The 20,044-nt window shown below is 43.0% G+C and overlaps 1 protein-coding gene across 1 annotated transcript in view; it reads left to right on the top strand.

The window, feature by feature from the left end:
- Window positions 1-20,044, top strand: part of LOC147206562 (transcription factor SOX-6-like) — a 93,066-nt gene that overhangs the window by 3,249 nt on the left and 69,773 nt on the right. The window contains exon 2 of the mRNA XM_086109344.1: window positions 16,839-16,913. The gene's annotated coding sequence lies outside the window, so the exon portion shown is untranslated. The remainder of the gene's footprint in view (window positions 1-16,838; window positions 16,914-20,044) is intronic.

The raw sequence follows: 20,044 nt of genomic DNA on the forward strand, positions 1-20,044 counted from the left end.
GATATGATTATAAAACCGCATGCACCGCCAGCCAGGGCTGGACTGGCCATCTGGCATTCAGGGCAGATCCATGCCCGGTGGGCCGGCGGCGTCTTTTGGGGCTGACGTGCTGCTGTTTAATCATTATTTTCCTCCGTTTCACCCCAAGAGAGCATCCTACAAGTTATCGGGAGGAAGGCTATTAATCCGTTGACTTTGTACGGTATTAACAGCAAACTGAACCAATCAACATCAGTGGCAGAGCGACATGGGAGCCGGTGGGGGAGGGCCGGGCGTCAGGAGTCATGTCTGAATGACACATTTTACAACAATTTATCTTTGGATTAGGACGTTTGATGATTGCGGTAAATGTCAATTATAGCCGTTATTCTTACGCCGTAGCGAGAAAACAGGAGTGCATTTTATTTCATGAAACCTTGATTGCGGATGGTAGTGTAAACAATGACTTCTCAGTTACAGAGGTGGTTGCGAGCATGCGCACGAGTCAAAATGCCAGGGCGGAATTTTTTGGGTGCCAATGCAGCCCCGCTACCAGCTGTTTTCGAAGTTCCCCCATATTGCCAGAGTTAGACGCTCTTCTTTTACCGTAAAAAAAAGTTGGTGTGGAAAATGAGCTTTTGGGAAAAGAATCGGCTCAAGGAGAACTGTGACTCTCCTGCGAGTATCTGTTGCTTTTTTGACACCTTCGACGATAAAACAAGAAAAAAAAAAACCACAAGAGAAAATGCTATTGATGGGAAAATAATCATTTATGTCTCTTGTTAAGAAAGACGCCGTGAGCGACGCGACGCCCACGCACTGCATTGCTCAATTTGAATGTTCGGGTCTTTCTGTACGTGGCGTTCGCCATTCACTCCCTGACCTTTCCATTAATTTCTGTGACACATCCTCTTTTTCGCACACGCTGTTCATCTTCAACGTATTAGCAAAAACATACTTGGTGGCAGTAAATTCCAGTGAATGAAGATAAACGTCCAGAGAACTGAATGAGTTCACTGTGTTACGTCACATTTTAGTATTTGGAACTATCATCCAGGTATGAAATGATATTAAATACAGCGTAGTTGGACACAACTAAAAGAAAGTAATCCGACTGATTCTTTGGTTTGATTTGTAGTTTGTAAGGACGAATGAAAATAGAAATGATCTGTTCCCGGGTCAATCTGTCAAATCTTTGAAAAGTCATGTTGAACTTAACAGGCACTGCTTTTAACGTTCTTCGGGGACAAAGGTCGTTGTTGTGCTCATATTTAAATAAGGATTCATCCTCCTGTTTTCATTGTAGTGTCGATAGTTGTTTCCGTTCAAATGAATTATTATATAACAAAATAAATGAGAACGTTAAATCCATATAAAATATGTCAAATAGTTCACCTGATTATAAGATGGCGGCATGGTGATCGACTGGTTAGCACAGGGGTGGGCAAACTTTTTGGCTCGGGGGCCGCATTGACTTTTAAAATTTGACAGAAGGGCCAGGTTAGCACGAGCTATGGTGCATTAAAAAAAAATGCATTTGTTGACAGTCCATATCAAACATCAACAGAAAAGATCCCCCCCCCCCCCCCACCCCCCCTGTTCTGCAACTTCAAGTCAATGCGCCACCTGGCGGTGAAATGCCTGTCAAGACAAGTCCAATTGAAATGACTGCAATCATTCACATCGAACCTTAATTGTGGACCAACCTTCGGCGGGCTGGATTAAACAGACCAAGGGGCCGGATTCGGCCCGCGGGCCGTAGTTTGCCCACCTCTTTAAAAAGACCAAGGGGCCGGATTCGGCCCGCGGGCCGTAGTTTGCCCACCTCTGGGTTAGCACGTCGGCCTCACAGTGCAGAGGTGCGGGGTTCGAATGGCTCTGGCCTTCCTGGGTGGAGTTTGCATGTTCTCCCCGTGCCTGCGTGGGTTTTCTCCGGGTACTCCGGTTTCCTCCCACTTTCCAAAAACATGCGTGGCGGGGTTAATGGAACATTCTACATTGAATGTGAGCGCAGATGGTTGTCGATGTGTGCCCTGCGAGTGAATGGCAAACCTGTTCAGGGTGTCCCCCGCCGACTGCCCGAAGGCAGTCGGGATTGGCTGCAGCACGCCCCGCGACCCTTGTGAGGATAAGCGGATCGGAAAATGGATGGATATGCTGTATCTCTCAATTCTAAGACAATTCGATACTTATTGGATTGCTTTGAAGATGGCGGACAGTGCAGAAGTGTGTGTGGCGATGCTCCTGCTGCTTCGGCCTTATTTTCTATCCACAGTGCTTGGTGCTATTCTCACTGAGTTATCTTGATATATTTGAAAGTGAAACGCTTTAATTTGGTTCAAATCCATGCATTCTCTTTTAAATCCAAATTTATTTTACGTTTCAAACCGTTTTTTTTTTTTTTTTGTTGGACCTCTACTATCGACCCATTTTTGACAAAAATAGAAAAGGTATGTGCATGTGAAATGTAATTTAAAATAAATAGTCATAAAATGTTCTTTTTTTGAAATCCTGATTCTTCATTGATTTAATTCATTAACAATATCCATCCATCCATTTTCCGAACCGCTTGATCCTCACTAGGGTCGCGGGGGGTGCTGGAGCCTATCCCAGCCGTCTCCGGGCAGTAGGCGGGGGACACCCTGAATCAGTTGCCAGCCAATCGCAGGGCACACAGAGACAAACAACCATCCACGCCCACACTCACACCTAGGGACAATTTAGAGCATCCAATCAGCCTGCCACGCATGTTTTTGGAATGTGGGAGGAAACCGGAGCACCCGGAGAAAACCCACGCAGGCCCGGGGAGAACATGCAAACTCCACACAGGGAGGCCGGAGCTGGAATCGAACCCGGTACCTCTGCACTGTGAAGCCGACGTGCTAACCACTGGACTACCGGGCCGCCCTCATTAACAATAAAAGAACAAAAACAAATGCAAAAAGTGTTTATTTCCCTAATCTTTTTAATTATCTTCAGAATATTGATTAACCAATCACTCAAAGAGACAAATTAATAAAACTGAATTAAAACATGAACAAAGACGTTTTTATTTGTCAACTTTGATCAAAATAAATGGCGTAAAGTGATGACAAATATTACAGGACTCGGCTGCACACATCTGTCAGATCAAAAGCGCATATTCAACTGCATATTAGTTCAGTGATTGACAGGAAAGTAAATATCTGAGCTGTGCGTGCGTGCGTGTGTGTCAGGCTACATGAAACACAGTGTCACGCTTTCTGTGCCTTATGTGTGTGCATGAACATGAGCTGAGATGTGGATCACGTGGAGGATGGTATGCGTTAATCAGGTGTGCAAACATTTTGATACTTTAAGTGCGACTCCTGTTTTCGTTTTTGTTACCTCTGCCAAGGAGAGCATGTTTTGACAGCCAGTTAGTAAACAGGATTACGCCACCCAAAAAAACCCAACAGCATTTGTGACAGATTTGCCCCGAAACCGTTTGAACAAAGCTAACAGCTAGCATGCTAACAACAAGTGTGGACGCAAATTGTTGATTGGGGAACATCTGGTGGACAGATACAAATGCGCGAAATTCGGCGGAAATAAATTTAATGCTAACATGCTAACAGTCCGTATGCTAACTAGCTAACGATGGAGAAAGCACTTAATGCACATTGAATTTTGCATCTCACTCTCAGCTAGTATTTCCGAAGATCAACTGGTAAAATGCTAGCATCTAACAAGATAGCAGTCTGAATCGAGAAAGCACTCAGGATTTTACATTTTGCTATGGAGTGTGATGAAGATTAATAAAATCATAACTGGTATACCAACAGCTTGGTTTGTAGAAATATCTATAAGGAAGATTGATAAGAATTTTATATTTTGTCCTGTGTTCAGGAACTATTTCCAAAGAAAAGTCACAGAATGTTACCAGATAGATTGCTAACATATGGCAACCTGGGGAAAGAAAGTGCTCATGAATGTCAATAAGGATTTTGTAGTCAGCGACTATTTCAAACAGATGCTAACATGCTAACTGTTGATATGCTAACACCTGAATGTGGAAAGCAAGGAAGCAAGAACATCAATGCAAATTTAATGCCCTGTTGTCAAGTACTACTGTATGAGTGTGTGTATATATATATATTATTAATACAAAAATTAAAGACCTTGTTGAGTGACTTCAATGATTTGTTTCTAAATACATAAAATATATTTGAAGATCAGTGCTCAAAACCTGCGCCATTGTTCAATGGTTGTTGAGGTATTGCGTTCAAACTCTTTTTCACCATTTCATTTATCTGGACTTGATGTGGCTGTTGTTCCACTTGGTAGCTTGCTGGCCGACTAACTTGCTGGCTCACTACGTTAAATAGGTCCACACACACACGACACCAAACTGAGTGAAGTGGTGGCTTGTTGGCCTGTATCAACGTCATCCAAATACTTTCAATCAGAATTTTACATTTGAAGTCGGGTGCTATTTCTGAAGAGAACGAATGAAATGCTGACATGCCGTGTTATTTAAGTACTTCTCTTGTTTGTTTTGAAACCTTTTCCTAATGATTTGCCTTGGGCTGGTACATGTGTTGTATAAGCACAAATTTTACATTTAGTTGTGAGTGCTCCAACCCTCCTGTAAGTGCACATTAGCGGCCCTTTACAGTATATACTTATCTCGGACACACCCAAATTGCAGCGTTGCTACTCGAAGAATAAAGAAAAAGATGGCTGAGGCCCTACTCATTGAAGCCTTGACACACAGGACCCCAAACTTGGCCATCACAAGGCAATGCCATATTTTTCTTAGAAATTTCAAATGTTAGGATCGATTCTCCCTGGGAAAATATTCAGAAGAAACCCGTTAAAATTCAAATCACTAATCCTCATATTTTAATTGACATTTTTGTGTGTGCATTTTTCAAATTAAATAATAGATTTTGATTTGGTTATATTGAGAACAGAATCTTTAATATTTATCTTTAAAAAATAAATAAATAAAAGCAACGCAATTAATTTTTACCCCCAAGTGAAAAAGGATTCAAATGGTTCCTCAAAAACAAATGAATGCTGTAACCTCTCATATGAAACAAATGGGATAGAATTACTATTAAACACACAATTATTGTAAAAATATTTTAAAATGAACTCAAACTGAATTTGACTGTAAGCAACAGCACAACAAGCACATTCATGCAAGTGCGTTGATATGATAAAAATGGGTGTCATTGGCAAAACATCCCCCAGGTTGGTCTTATCGGTGGCAGAACCAGCTGGGTGGGGTTCAATGGAAAAAAGACAATACAGCGGCGTTTGGGCTGTGATAATCAAACTAAAAATACTGTACTTTGAAGACTCCTTTTAAACTCCTCGGCACACAACAGAAAGAGACCATTTGTTAGTGGGAAAGGCGGACTGTTGAGGTCACGCTGATGTTGCCCTCATGCTATTTGTTGGCATACCCACTGTTAGCATTTAGCTTTTCAGCTATTCCCTCAAAAAAGACTCCCGTTGCTAGCTTGCATCATTTTAGCATATGTGCTGTTGGCTTATTAGCATTGTATGCATTCATAGAGGCAAACAAACGAGGAGAAATTTAGAATATTTTTCAGTCTGCCTTAGGGCTTTTTTCTACTCATCTTGATATCTTGGTATATGTTAGCATAGCAACTGTTAGCATTCTTTTCATCCTTACAGGAAATACTGTGCAACTACAGGAATAAATTCTACTACTTATTCTATTGTCATAGTTATGTGGGTAAAATTTCAATAATCAATAGATTTACATGTAACAATGAGGCATTGTCAGAAAGATCAGTGATTTGTCACTTTCCAGAGGCAAATATTAAGAAAGTTATGACTCTTTGAAACTGGTCAAAATGCGCAACAATTTCTGGGCGAAATCTAGCCAAAGTCAATAGCAGTTAAGATTTTCTTAAAGAGGTTTAGGTTATTCTTTGAGTTTTCAAATTTGAATAAACCTCTTAACCCTTATTGTATTTTCAAAATGTTCGTGACTATCATTGGAAAGCTTGCCAAACACAGAAACAGACAACAAATAATAATGATGAAGTGATGAACCAAAATAAGTATGGAAAGCCAAACAGCTTTTGCTGATGTGCGTGTGGTTCAATTTGGCATTCAAACATGCATTAAAAAAAACATTGAGTGGAGAATGAAAAAATAATAATAATTCTCCGCAAGATTTTGAAATCCATACTAAGCAATAAATCTAGCAAGTTAAGAGTAAATTTGTGGTTGATAACATATATTCATGCCCGATGACAGCTGGGATAGGCTCCAGCACCTCCCGCGACCCCAGTGAGGATCAAGCGGTTCGGAAAAGGAATGAATGAATGAACATTCATGTAAGCATTGGAAGTGACAGAATATAAAAGCCATCATGATGAGTCAGTCGTATCATGCGACCTGGCCTTCGCAGAGTCCAAAAAGGGTCTCTGTGGATCAGACAAGTTACTTCAAACTTGGTAGAAGCATAGAAAAAGCAAAAATAAAAATGGCCTTGGTCACGCGGAACATTATTTTGAGGGGTTGTCAACTATAATTCCAGGAACTGTTGGCTGAGTATAATAATGCGCAAACTTGCTCTTTCGAGTCATTTCAAAGTCGTGTTCTACATCATCCATGGTTGTGTCGTGTGAAGGTGAATAACGCGTTCGCAGTGAAACGCGGGCAACAGTTCCCATCGCCGCTCAAAATGTGTGATCAAGAGTGTGGCTCGTTGAGTGAGCACTTCCGACAGCGAGTCGTCAGCAGATACACACGTACAATACCTACTAATCAATGTGCCTTGCTCTTTCACCAGTCAGACTGCTGCCCTGATATATGGTAGCATACCTATTGTTAGCATGTTAGCATTGTATCAGTTCACATTGTAAATAATACAAAAAAGCAGGGAGAAAACGCTTATCAATCTGCCGTCACCCTTTCTGTACTTGGGGTGCTATCTTGCGACATGTTAACACAACAATTAGCATGTTAGCTAAAGCTTTTTAATAATTTTTTTGTTCTTACACAGCGTGGATGGGTTTTGATGATCAAATGAAAACACTCGCTTTTCCATTTCATCAACTCCACCCCTGCAGCACGCCTGCGCCTTAAAACAAATTTTAAAAGAAAGCAGACTGTTAATGTTACACTAAAAGTGATGTGTAATTGTGTCGCGCATTGTTGACTCAGACTGAAGAGCCATTGTGGTGCAGCAGGTTTCTATTAGGAGGGTTTAAAAAAAACAAACAAAGATGAAATATTGGTGGCGCCGTCGTCACGGTGCCTCATTGTTGCTGGCACACTGTGCTCACTCTGACTAATCGGTAAGACGCCGGCGACAAAAACCACTTTGGACCACAAAATGTATTTATATAGTCTGCTGTCGCTCACATTCAGATAGTGATGCACAGGCCAAAATTTTATAAACAGCTTTCACTATGATGCACCCCCCGCCCCCCGCCATAGAAAACAATGTAAATAAATTTGATTTGTTTCAGGGTCTTATTGTTGTTTTTGTAAAATTTTCGAGTAAATGTTTTAACATTATGAGCTGTCATACAAAATGGAGTGCAATGTAACTATTTCGAGAGGTATAAAGAAGTATAATAATAATATGGAATATAGTAATATATTTAGCAATGTTTATCAATTATGGGTTAGATCCAGCAACAGGTGGAATATTTTTTCTGAAACGTCATCCGTCCATTTTCCGAACCGCATGACCTCACGGGGGTCACGACTGTCCTTGGAGCCTATCTCTGCTGTCTTCGGTCGGTCAGCGGGGTACACCCTGAATTGGTTTTCAGCCAATCACAGGGCAGGCACAGACGAACAACAATTATTCACACTCATAATCACACTTAGGGACAATATAGAGTGCCCAATTAACCTACCGTGCATGTTTTTGGAATGTGGGAGGAAAATGGAGTACCCGCAGAAAACCCACACAGGTATGGGGAGAACATGCAAACTCTGGAAGGCCGCAGCTGCGAGGCGGACGTGCTAACCAGCTGTCCACCTTATCGCCCTGAAACGTCATGCAAACGTCAAATTGCAGTACTTGGTAAAATCCGTCTTGCGCAAACTTTCTAGGTCAAACTTGAAAAAAGAAAATGAAAATATCTCAAAAACCTGATGTGCTAGAAAAATAAAGACATTTTCAAAGTTGGTGTCAAAAATATATTACTCAACTCAACTGTACTTATCGAGCGCTTTCAAACAACCACCGCTGTGTAGAAAGTGCTGTACATGGAGCAAAAATCATTGATACAATAAAGCCTACTCTGATTAAAATTCACAGTTGACCAGTGTAATATCTAAAATGCATCATAGAACATATAAAAGAAATGCAAAAAAAAAATCATCTATAAAATACAGAAAACATACAAAATTAATTCACACATACTGCAGACGCCTCACTGAAATCGAAAGAGTCCGCATTAAAGCACAATGTGACTCGTTTTGTCGAGCGGTGTACGTGCGATCCCCCCCCCCCCCCCCGAAATAGCCTCTTTGACGGACAGCTCCAAAAGTCCTCCTCGTGCGCCACATTTGGCGGCGAGTCGTTGTGGTAAACGATGCCCGCGGCCGACATGCGTGTAATGCGCCCCGGACATAGTGCTGGATTAGCACAAGCTATACGCGCTATGCCGCCATATTGTTGCTGACTGCGCTGCCGCCTCGGGTTTCCACAATGCAACCCGAGCCAAGGAGAGACCACGCTGGCGTTGGCCTGCTGACACTCAAAGTAAAAGAAAAAACAATTTCATGTCAAATATATAACATAGAAACAAAAATATAGGCTCAAACAACACCTATCTGTCTATATCCAAAAATGACTTTGTTTCCAAATCTACGGCGAGAAGGTACTTCACGCTGCTGAGAATAAAACTCCAACTCGAAACAAAAAGAGCCGAGCATAATGTTGCTTACTTCGCTCCCGCTTTGGGATTCCGCCAAAGCACTCCTAGCCAAGGGAGATGACGACGACGACAATGGCGGCCATGGCGCTGGCCTGGTGACACTCCAACGCAACTGGCGCATTTGATGTGCGCGCAGGATGAGAAATAAATAAATGGAAGGAACGCTAACTCACTTTAGTGTCACTCAACAGCAGCGGCGGCAGCAGCCGCTTTAATATGGGAAACATACGTCGGCCGTGCCTGTGATGCCACTTGTTATTGCTGGAGGCCGCCTATAGGAAAAATCCCATTTGTAGTCGAAAGAAGCTTATGTCAGAAAGACTCTATTGTGGCTCGTGTGTGTGTGTGTGTGTGTGCGCGTATGTGTTTTCCTCACACTTAGGCAGGCTTAAGTTGGTTTCAAGGATTCTTGGGGCGCGTTTACAGTACGTGACATAAATGACACAGTTTTAACCGTCTGAAAATGAGCACTTTTACACAGGGGGCCCACAAAATTTGATGCAAAATTTCCCACACTTTCCCAGGATCCCGCACTCAAATAATTGGATGCAGTGTTATATTATATATCGATTTTTCCCCAATTGAAATGCCATTAAATTGTCCCAGCGCCCGGCAAAATGCCTTCATTTTTAATTGATACATAAAAATGACCAAAAATAGTTTGGCCTAGTCATCTTGCAACCTGATCCACGGCACGTTCGGATCTGTTGATCGATAGTGCATTTTGTCAAAATAAAGATACAGTACTGACTGATTTCCACTACCTTTGACTCCCTCGTTGTCGTTAGAGCGCACGCTGATTGCATAATTTTTTTTTTGTTAACCAGTTCAGCCTGAAAGTTAAAAATGTACTTTGGGCAAATTAAAATCAGACAGTGTCATGCTGAGTGGAAGTGCGATCATAAGATCTCTCTCTTAGTGTGATTTTTATACATATGGCTGTGTGGATGATTTTATTCAAAGCTCCCAACCGTCCCTTCACTTACGCAATGAGTTAGGGGGGCCGTTTTATGGCGCCGCAGATTTGTGCACTGTCGTTTAAATCACTTGGCCTCTCGCGCAGACTGCTCCTTGCATTTACATTTATGCACGTGGCGATTAATTACAGGACGGTGCTGGCCTTGTAAATTAGAGTAGGGTGGTAGAAGGGGGCGGGGGGTCACGTACCCCCCCCCCCCCCCCCCCCCCATTCATATTAATTGCCCGTGACAGTTAAAGCCTTGTTCGGGTCGTGACAAGGTTGACTCCAGCCCGGGACGTTGCTCCCTTGGCGCCCCCTTCACACATCTGATCTTCATTTTCAACAAGTGGCGGCGGCGGCTGACTTCCATGATGAATGACTGGCTTGTGTTGTATTTCGTCCGACTTATTTCTGCAATCGGCGGCATGCGGTCTGATGAAAACGAGGAAGTAGAGAATTAGCGTGGTGCAAAAAAAAAAAAGTCACCATTAACAAAAATTCTAATTAACAACACACAGACAGTGACATCACTTGATGGGACCGTACCCTTTCTGAGACTTGGAGGAGACGGGAAGCTTCCATCATGAACCAATTGGAGAAAACAAGATATTCTGTAAAATCCAGTGAGTAACACTCATTATTTTACAATTTAAAAAAAAAAAAGAAAAAAGATATGGGCTCTTTTCTTTTCAAAGTGTGTGTGTGGGGTATTATATTATACAGGGGGTTTAATAAGAAACGGAGGTTTTTCACATTTTTGAAATGTTTACCAATACTAAGGCAATACCTAGAGGTTGTAAAAATAATATGAATAATAAAAAAAGAAAATAGAATAACTGATTTGCCGTGCATTTCATACACAACTCAAATTGATATGTTTCACAAAGTCTGATTAAAAGTAGATTTAAAAGCAGTTACAGAGTTAAAGAGTTTTAAAAACAAAGCAAAGAAATCGGCTAGCTAAAATTACGGAAAGTGGATACAGGTCGAGAACAAGACTTTTGAAAACATGATTTTAAAAATTCTTTGAGAAACCTTCATCATAGATATGATAAAAGTGCAAAAAAAAAATTTTTTTACCTTGAAAAAGAAATATTAAAATATTTAAAAGCATTTACACTTGATTATTATGGTTTAAATCTATCTGATAATCAAGGATACCAGCATACCGTATTATACGCAGGTACGGATAATTTTTTTCTTTTTTCGGTGGAGTTGCGTGTTATTCACGGGATTTTCACAGGAAAAATCAATTATCTTTGTTTATTTGCCCCTTTGGGTAGTTATATGTTCATGAACGATGTCATCAGGAGGAGTGTGAATAGGAGTGTACCATTTTGGCCCCTGGGGCAAGGGTGGGTCGGAAAAGTCGAAAAGCGAAAACATTTGTCTTCTTCTTTGTCTTCGTTGTTTGCGAGGAGGCGACTTCCTGATTGGTGATGGAAAATGGCAGACGGGACTCGGCATTAACTCATTCAGTACCAGCCAATTCTAGACCAAGTCTGAAAAGACGTTTAAAAACGTCTTTGGGAGTGAATGAGTTAAACATTGAACGGGAACCGTCGGATTGTGACTCAAATGTTGTCATTTTACGAGCCAGCAAGCTACTTTCTGGTTCGCGGAGAATGACTGACAACAGAGGACTCCAGCATTTGCGTTCAGGAGCGACCGTTTTATTGTGACTTAAATGCCGACAAAAGTGAGAAAACAATGCGGAATGTCATATTTTTGTCCGTTTTGCCTCCCGTCCTTTGCAGTCACGGGTCATCAAATGAGCGCATGTTTTGTCTGAATGGCGTCTTTACTCGCGAGGGGCTTCCGCGGAGGTCTTCTCACGCTCTTTTCACGCAAAGACGTTCTTTTTTTTCCCCCTTTTCCCGACTCCTTCCCTTCTTCACAAGGCCCTCCTTTCTTCTCAGTCACGCCAAGCAAGTGTGTTTGTGCATACCTCGGCGGCCTTGACAAAAGAGATGCTTTTGACATTCACCTCTTGTTTTTACAGTCCCCGGGAGGCGCGGCGTTTGCACAGCTTTGTCTGGGAGACGCGGGACAATGGCGAGCGCCCATAATGTAATCTCCTCGGGGCTGTTTAGGTGCGGACGTATGTGCCGGCGCTTGCCCCGGCCCCCCGAGCCGCTCCTAGCCGCCTTAGCCATATTTCACGGCGAGTGACTCAGGGGAGAGAATGCGGTGTTGTCACTTAAGCCTGGCTTGCTCTTTTGTGAGCCGCGCAACACAAAAGCTTTTGCGCTCATGCAAACATCCTCGCTGTCGGTCCAGGTCATCAAAGGTGTGCTCACAACGACTTGCCAGCACACATGCGTTTGAACAAAAGGCTCGCATCTGCCATCCAAACATCCCGCAGACTCTTGTTAAATGAGATTCCAAGGAAATAACCCGCAACGCTCAAACCAAAAATATTCATCCTAACCACTAACCCCATCTGACTGAGCTTCCGGCGGAAATCCCTTCACCTAAGCCGCCCCCGCCCCCTTAAACCTAAAGCCGAGTCTTAACCGCGAGGCCCTCACCCCGAAACCCCGCCCCTAAACTCCCAAAACAACACCGCAAAACACCAGCCGTCACTTCTAATTCCCAGTTGTCAAACCTGGCTCCTCGAGGACCACTATCCCGCCAGTTTTCCCTCCTTCGACACACCCGATTCCAAATGATCACTTTATCGGCAAGCTCTGCGGGAGCCTGATAGCAATCCTGATCATCTGATATCGCAACCTTCGAGGACCGAAGTTTGACACCTTTGCCATCATTAGAAGTTGGTGTTGTTGGGTTAAGCCTTACCCCAAACTCAGGCAGGTGTTGGAGGGATGCGCACCCTGGAGGTGGCAAATCCGAGAAGGTGACGCTCCATTCCGGGAATTCCTTAAGCCAGCGATGTCAAAACTCTTACCGAGACCCCACGTACAGTCAAACCTCGGTTTTCGAACATCTCTGTTCTCGACCAAAAATTTCGAGTTTTTTATGCCTCGGATTACGACCGAAAATCGGTTCTCGAAAAACTGAGCGCATTTGAATGCACCACTTGACTCCTCTCGCCTTCCTTACACGAGGAAGTGACGCTTCCTCGGGTAGACGAGGAAGTGACGCTTCCTCGTGTAGCGATCCATTGTGAGCAGACGTGTTCGATAAAGATTTAAAAAAATAAATAAATTCGGTTTTCGAACAGCCTTCTGGAACGGATTATGGTTGAAAACCGAGGTATGACTGTACCGGTCCAATTTTCCAAGTGAAACTACAAACCACCCAGATTTTCCACTCTATGACGCCTAACTAACCCAAACTCAAACTCCAAACCCGAAACCTAACTTCCAACACCTAAATCTTAAAGCTAACCTCTCAGCCCTCTCCCAGTACCCCCAAAACACGACCTCGAAACACTCCCCCTTCCCCGAACCCTTCCCGAGTGTGCTTCCATTGGATTCGTCCTCAACCCGAAACCGAACCCAAACAAACCCAACCCGAACCTCCAACTCCAATTGTTCCCGAGTTTGCGTCCAGCAGATCAAACCGAAAGCTAACCTGCAATCGCTCACCCCAACCCTAAACCTGAGATAGAGATCAAGCAGGGAGCGCTTCTGGCCCAACCCGAAAATGAACATTGGCATTTTGCCAACAATGTGAACAATTAGATGAGCCAGTCCCTTTTCCGCAATTAACCACCATCTGTCTTTGTCAGCCTTCAAGTGAATACATGTTCGTCATTGTCATGACACAGCCTCATGGCTTTAGTTTTTTATTCATTTATATATTTTTTAAGTTAATCTTACGCCATAAATGAGGTTCTTTGTTTGGCCAATCGACACGAAATGAAAGTGTTTTTATTACTTTTCCCAACTGCACTGCGATGGTCATCCGGTTTACCAGGTGTGGGAATCGCAAGAGAAAACATGTAGGACACATCACAGGGAAAACTTGAAGAACCACACTGCTCGTTATGCTGCTTGGCTCCGTTTTTGAGAGATTTAATCTGAAATTACATCCGGTGAGTGGGATTTAAGATGAAGTACGGTGCCCTCTGAGGGTCAAAAAGTGTGAATATTGGAAAGCTATGCAATGCCACGATCAAACAGGAGTTTGCTGTACCAATGCACATCACAAAACTGATTTCAGCCTGCGCCAATGTCACTGTGATCGTACAGTATACTTCTAAAGATAACAAAAATAATGATGAGGGGTGGCGGGGGGGGGGGGGGGGTGAAAATGAGTTTCTTTAACTTTGTGTGCTTCTGAATGGACAATGCCACGTGACAATCAAAAGTGAAACCTGCCATACAACAGAATAAAAGTCAGAAACTGCCCTTGGCTTTCTCTGTAATTTTAATCCAAAATGACATGCGCCGCCGACAATTGTGAGTATAAAGTATGGTGGTCCTCAAGGCTCAACAATCGATATACAATCAATGGTTTAATTCGACGTACATTTGAGTAACATGCTAACCTGTGCTAATTTCTTTGCAGTTATCTCATTTTGAAGCATGATGAGAGTTCCCTCGGGAATACGCACACTCACCACTTTAGATCAACCACAAACAGACACAGTAATACAGCAAGCGGTCCTCAGAGAGAGAGAGAGAGAGAGAGAGAGAGAGAGAGAGAGAGAGAGATCGTTTATGGGTCAACTGCAGCTCATTGTGGTTTAATTGGCCGTGTGATTAGCGGGAGCCCCGCTTGCGCTTCCTGCCGCGGCAGGAAGCGCAAGCGGCGACACTATGGAAGAGACGGCGGCCATTGTTTGTTCGCGTCGTGCGTCCGCGCAAGTGGCGCTGACAGCTGCGGCGAAGGCGGCATTTGTTTGCCTGCGTCAAGGCGTGTATTCACGGCGCAGGTGTAGGCGTCGTTTTCAGAATGCTGTCGATCTGATAGGACTGTTAGGCGGACAACATCCTGATTAACTTGGATAGATTGAGCCGCGCACCTAAAAACAGGGGTGGGCGTACTTTATTTCAAAGCAGGGGTTCAACATTACGTCGATCCCGATCGACCGGTAGCTCGCGGACTGGTCCCAACGCGATAGCGAGAGGTTTATGGTGAAAAAAAAGTTAGTAATATATTTTTTTGTATTAATGCACACTGCACTCTAATCATTCTATCAGTCTCACTTTCACAAAAAGTATTTAAAAAATAATAATAAAATAAAGCAGGTCATCTTTAATTTACGGTGGCGGGTGGCCTGCGTCACCGGAAGTTTTTTGCGCTCAGCAGTCTGCAATTGAAGCTTGCGATCAGACCTGTTGCGATATAGTTAAAAAAACAACAACATTATATATTGTCTATTTATATATGTTTTACCAGTGATTAAATGTGTCTATAATTTACATTTTAAAAATGTAAATAAATAAATAACTAGTGAGGCAAAGACGACTTTGATAGACGTAGTCTCTATTTTTTTCTGAAGTACAGATGTATATTCGACAGGACAAATTCCTCCGTTTTTTTTTTTTTTTTTTTAAGATTCTCAACCAATGACTTGTGCCTCCAGGTTCACTGAGTTGTGCCTTGATATAGTTTTCATTTACATTTTTTCAATATTGCCCTATCTGATGAATTAATCAATTCCCACACACACAAAACAAAACAAAGTCATGATAAGTCAAAGAAGAAATAATCCTTTGGGGCTCAGGCTCACTGAACTGAAGTCTCGTGTGGTGTACCGAGTCTGGTCTGCAGATATTTCGCAGCATGCCAAACCAGTTCTGCAGGCGTTTTGGAACATGTTTAGACAGGTCGGCTGGCCGAAGTGAAACGGAAAAAAAAAAAAATCAAACAAACATTTTGGGCATGTAAATCTTTGTTTTCTTTTTGTTTGTTTCGACTTGCTATCATCACGAGAAGATCTTGTTAGCGACCGATCGTACATACCACGCGGCGCCTCTGAGAGAGAGAATCATTTCGTTGACATGAATAAAAGATCACAGATGCGCTGATCTCTCTTTTGACTTCTTCATTGTTGTCAATTAGCCTCACATTGTAGAATCAAAGCTGGTGTACACTCCGTGTGTGTGTGTGTGTGTGTGTGTGTGTGTTTATTTTCACTTACACTTTATTCTCTAGGCAAGTCTTTATCTTTCTATCTATCTATCCATCTATCCATCTATCTATCTAGCTATCTCAAGAGAGAAAAGAATGATGGAGATTATTTCAGTTGAGAAGTCAAAGCAACGACGTAAAGTACAGACATAGACACACACCCATGCATGTGACTCAAGCATGCACACGCTACTAAATACTACTACTGCTACTAAATAGCGTGCAAAAATGTAAAGTTTCTTAAATCGAAAATTTTTCCATTGGTGAATATTTGTAAAGACATTGTTTTGCCATCAAATTGGCATTTTACTGAAGGAAAGTATTCAGATGTTTGAGGTGTCACTAAAACAAGAAAAAAAAACCATGAGGATAAAAGTCACGGTGCATAAAATATACCTTTCTGACATTTTTTGTGGTCCAAAATAAGAAATGTTCTACCGCTAAAACATGACAGAGTAGAGACAACTTTTTTTTTTCATGAAAGCAGAGTCAAAGCTTTCATTTGGTTGTTTCTGTGTGTACTTAGTCAGAAAACCCAATATTCTGTGAGCCTTGAAAGATCAGTCAGAATGCTCTAAATGGTCTGGCATTCAAAGAGTTCTTTTTTTATTTTATTTTATTTTTTAAATAGCTGGCATTGAAAGACGTAAAGGCATGTGCACATACGCAGACGCTACCATCTGTACTTTTTTTTTAAAGTTAGGCTTGCAGGTTTTTTTAAACGTGTGTTTAAAACGTGTGTTTGAACAAGTTTTAACAAGCATGAAAAACTATGGGGGAAAAAAAAATTATTTGGGCTCTGAGTATATCGCGAAGGTGGATTTTTGCTCAAATTGCGGTCTGGAATGTATCACCACACTAAACGGTGTTTCTCTGGATACTGGTTTGTGCCTCCTCACGGATGCATTTGAGTGAATCCACAAATCAAAAGTTTTCTCGTGTCTTTTCAGGTGATGTTCAGGAATTTTCAAGTCGTCCGCAAGTGAGAAGAGGGCGTGTCGGAGTTGTTCAAGCCTCTTAGTTGTGTGAGTCCCTTTTTCTGATTACTTGCTTGTTTAGCAAAGTCGCCCGTGCGCACCGCGAGCGCTGCTTGCTCAATAGCGGCATTCACGCTGAGGGCGTGTGGAGAAAAACGGGGCCAGCGGGCACGGTTCCAGCAAGCTCTCACCGCGGGGACCTCTACAGTGCACCTTTTTTAATGGACCCCCCCCTGCACCCCCCCCCCTCCCCTGCCCCCCACGCTAGTAATAAAGATGATAACAGGAGTCCGCCGGTAACACAAGCTGGCGTTAGCCTGGCGAATCGGTCCACAGCAAAAGTACAGATGGCAGAGGCTGGACAATGGAGTGATCCCGCCATATGGCTAATCCTCCCGTTTAAGAATATTTATGACGGCTGGCCACGGGGGCCCATGAGCGGTGTCAGCGTTGGGTCACCGAGTGGCCGCTTTGGATTGCGGACAGACAAGTGTTGGATTTCGGGCGCGAATATGCGTCCTGCTGATGGGGCGGCAGGAGTGGGGGGCGCTTTGGTTTCAAAGGCTTTGATTGATAGCTGGACTCGATTGTCACATTGTAATTATTTTTTTCCTTGAAATTTCTGAATGGATTTTGAGCAAAAGTCGAGAGGCGGGCGTCTTTTGAACTCGGTTGCTAACCAAAACATCAGGACCGAGCCAAGAATGCAGAGTCTCTCGGATGAGTGTGAAGTCTTACCACCAGTCTTAAATGAGTTCCCTGGCCTTCAATTATGTCAAAACGTCATCTTTAAAACCAGTAGGCATTCCTGTGGACTCTATAACAACTGCACAATGTTGTGTGCATCCATGTTTATGTGACGATAATATTCCACTCTGTCTACCTTGGATCTTATGCTATTTAGCGATGGCATATGTAGCGGCAAAAAGAGTTTCATTGGACTCTGACATCAGGTCGCTCCACAATGTTGTGTGTGTCAGTGTTTATCTTCTGAATGGGATTTAAAAAAAAATATTAGTTCTGCTCAGACTGCCTCAAATGTCATATTATAAGGCAACGGTTTCTTCTTCTTACATAATGCTAGCTATATAGAGCTAGCATAGCTAGCTCTACATAGCTAGCTACCGATGAGTTTCAGTCAACTTGACATCTGGTCACACCATAACGTTGTGCGCATCTAAGCCTATGTTCTGAATGAGTGACACAACTGCTTAATTCTGCTCAGGGCTGCCTCGGATTTTACGTCATGTCGAGACGGCGCCGAAAGTGACGCTGAGCGTTTTAGGAGACTTTTGACATGTGGTGGCTCTACAGTGTTGTGTTGAGTCCGTGTTTGTGTTCTGGGCAACGATGCAACTCATGAGTTCCACGCTATCCGCCACGGATCCCACGTGATGTGGAGACGGCACCTTGAACCCTTTCGGGCACAACGGTTACCACAGTGGACGGCTTCTCATGTTACAGGGTTGAAAGGGTTAAAAAATGATTAGCATCAGTCGACTCTGACGTGTGGTCACTCGGCACACAATGTTGTGTGCAGCCATGTTTTATGGCCAACGACTTATTTGTGGAGCCCAGTCCAGCTTGGTTTTTTTTTTGTACTCTTGTTTGACTAGAACATATGTGATGCGCTGTTCTGATGTTTCTAATGTGGAGCAATCATGACAATGATGTAAAATTACCTTCTTTTTTTTTTGTGCGTTGATACAATTCCATAAAACCATGCCCGTTAAAAGCACACATCCAACACACCAATATAAAAGCATGCACAGTAATTCCGCTTCATGAAACCTCGTAATTTCTCAACGTTCTCTTTTATTATACGTTCGTGCAAGTTACTTCTATTTTTCTTGACTAAACAAAAACATATCAATGGCGTCTCAATTAATTTCAACGGCGGCAATTAGGCGTGCGGTTTCGAGTTAAGATATTCTACCCTGAACAAAGATGAAATGTGCCACTTTATTTGTAAAAGTTAACAAAAGTTACTTGCTCTTTTTCAAATTTCCTTAAAAAAACAACGTTTAAGTCCATCATAAAAACGAGACCTGTCGATCCACTCCACATGTGACAGGAGGAGTGTTTTAAACGATAATGAGCATGTGGTTAAACAATCGTTTTTCAATAAGGATTAGCATAGCTGGATGATGTTTGCTCAATGACGTTTTGAGCGCGACGTGTAATTAAGTGCCGGCCGGATGCCGTACATCTCTTTGAAGTGGCGCTCGAAGTCTCAATTGCGGCTTGCAAAAAAGAAGCGCTCACTCTCATTTCCTTCCCCCGTGCAAAATGTTGGAGGCCCTTAAATGGCATTATGGCTTCCTTTCAACGAGCAGATTGCAATTACGTGGCGTCGACGAGATGACAATGGCTAAGCGGCCTAACGAAGTCGCGGTGATGACCGACGCTGCCGGGACGGGGCGCTCAGTAGCAACCGCTGCCGGCGTCGTACAAGGAGCGTGTTAGCGAGATGAACTGGAGAGGGCCAAGAGTGATGCCTGTAATACTCACTGATTAGTAGTAGTGTGCGGTCAATGTTTAGGATGCTAGCGACTTGAATATGAGGTGAGGGGGCGCCATCGTCAGCTGATTTTCAAATGTTACAGATGTCCCTCAGTTGCCTGTTTTCTTTCATCAAAAGAAAAGATGACGGGACAGCGGCCGTTCTAATGGCACTCATTTGGCCGCCCAAGTTTAAGGAGGATGTTGGCTGGCATTTGTCCCGAGCTAACAAGCTAACAAGGTAATGAGCGCGCTGAGGTTACCTGTTTGGTACCCTGACTGTAGTGATCTCCCTTCACCATCACTCTCCGCATTAGACTGCAAATCATCTGTGCTAATGAGCAGCCTGGAACATCATTTAGAGTCACTCGAGGCGCGGCCGGACATTAGATCAGCCTTTGACTTTGTACTTAGATCAGCCTTTGACTTTGTACGGTTGGCCAACTGATCAGATTTGGACAGAGGTAAGGAAAGGGAATTATCTGGCGGTGGGGGGGGGGGCGAACTTTGCTTTTGTGTAACTCGCGCGAGCTCGGCAGTCAGGCTGAGCAACGAAAGTTGCTCAATAGCAGGACGGCGGACCGATATTTTTTTTATTTAGTTTGCATTTCAAAAAATCCCACAGGAAAATATTCTGAATGAATGGTCCCATCATATACTTGCTTTGCTTTAAGTAT

The sequence above is a fragment of the Hippocampus guttulatus genome, chromosome 4 (assembly GCF_054856545.1).
Source record: "Hippocampus guttulatus isolate MCC_2025c chromosome 4, RoL_Hgut_1.0, whole genome shotgun sequence".
NCBI lineage: Eukaryota > Metazoa > Chordata > Actinopteri > Syngnathiformes > Syngnathidae > Hippocampus > Hippocampus guttulatus.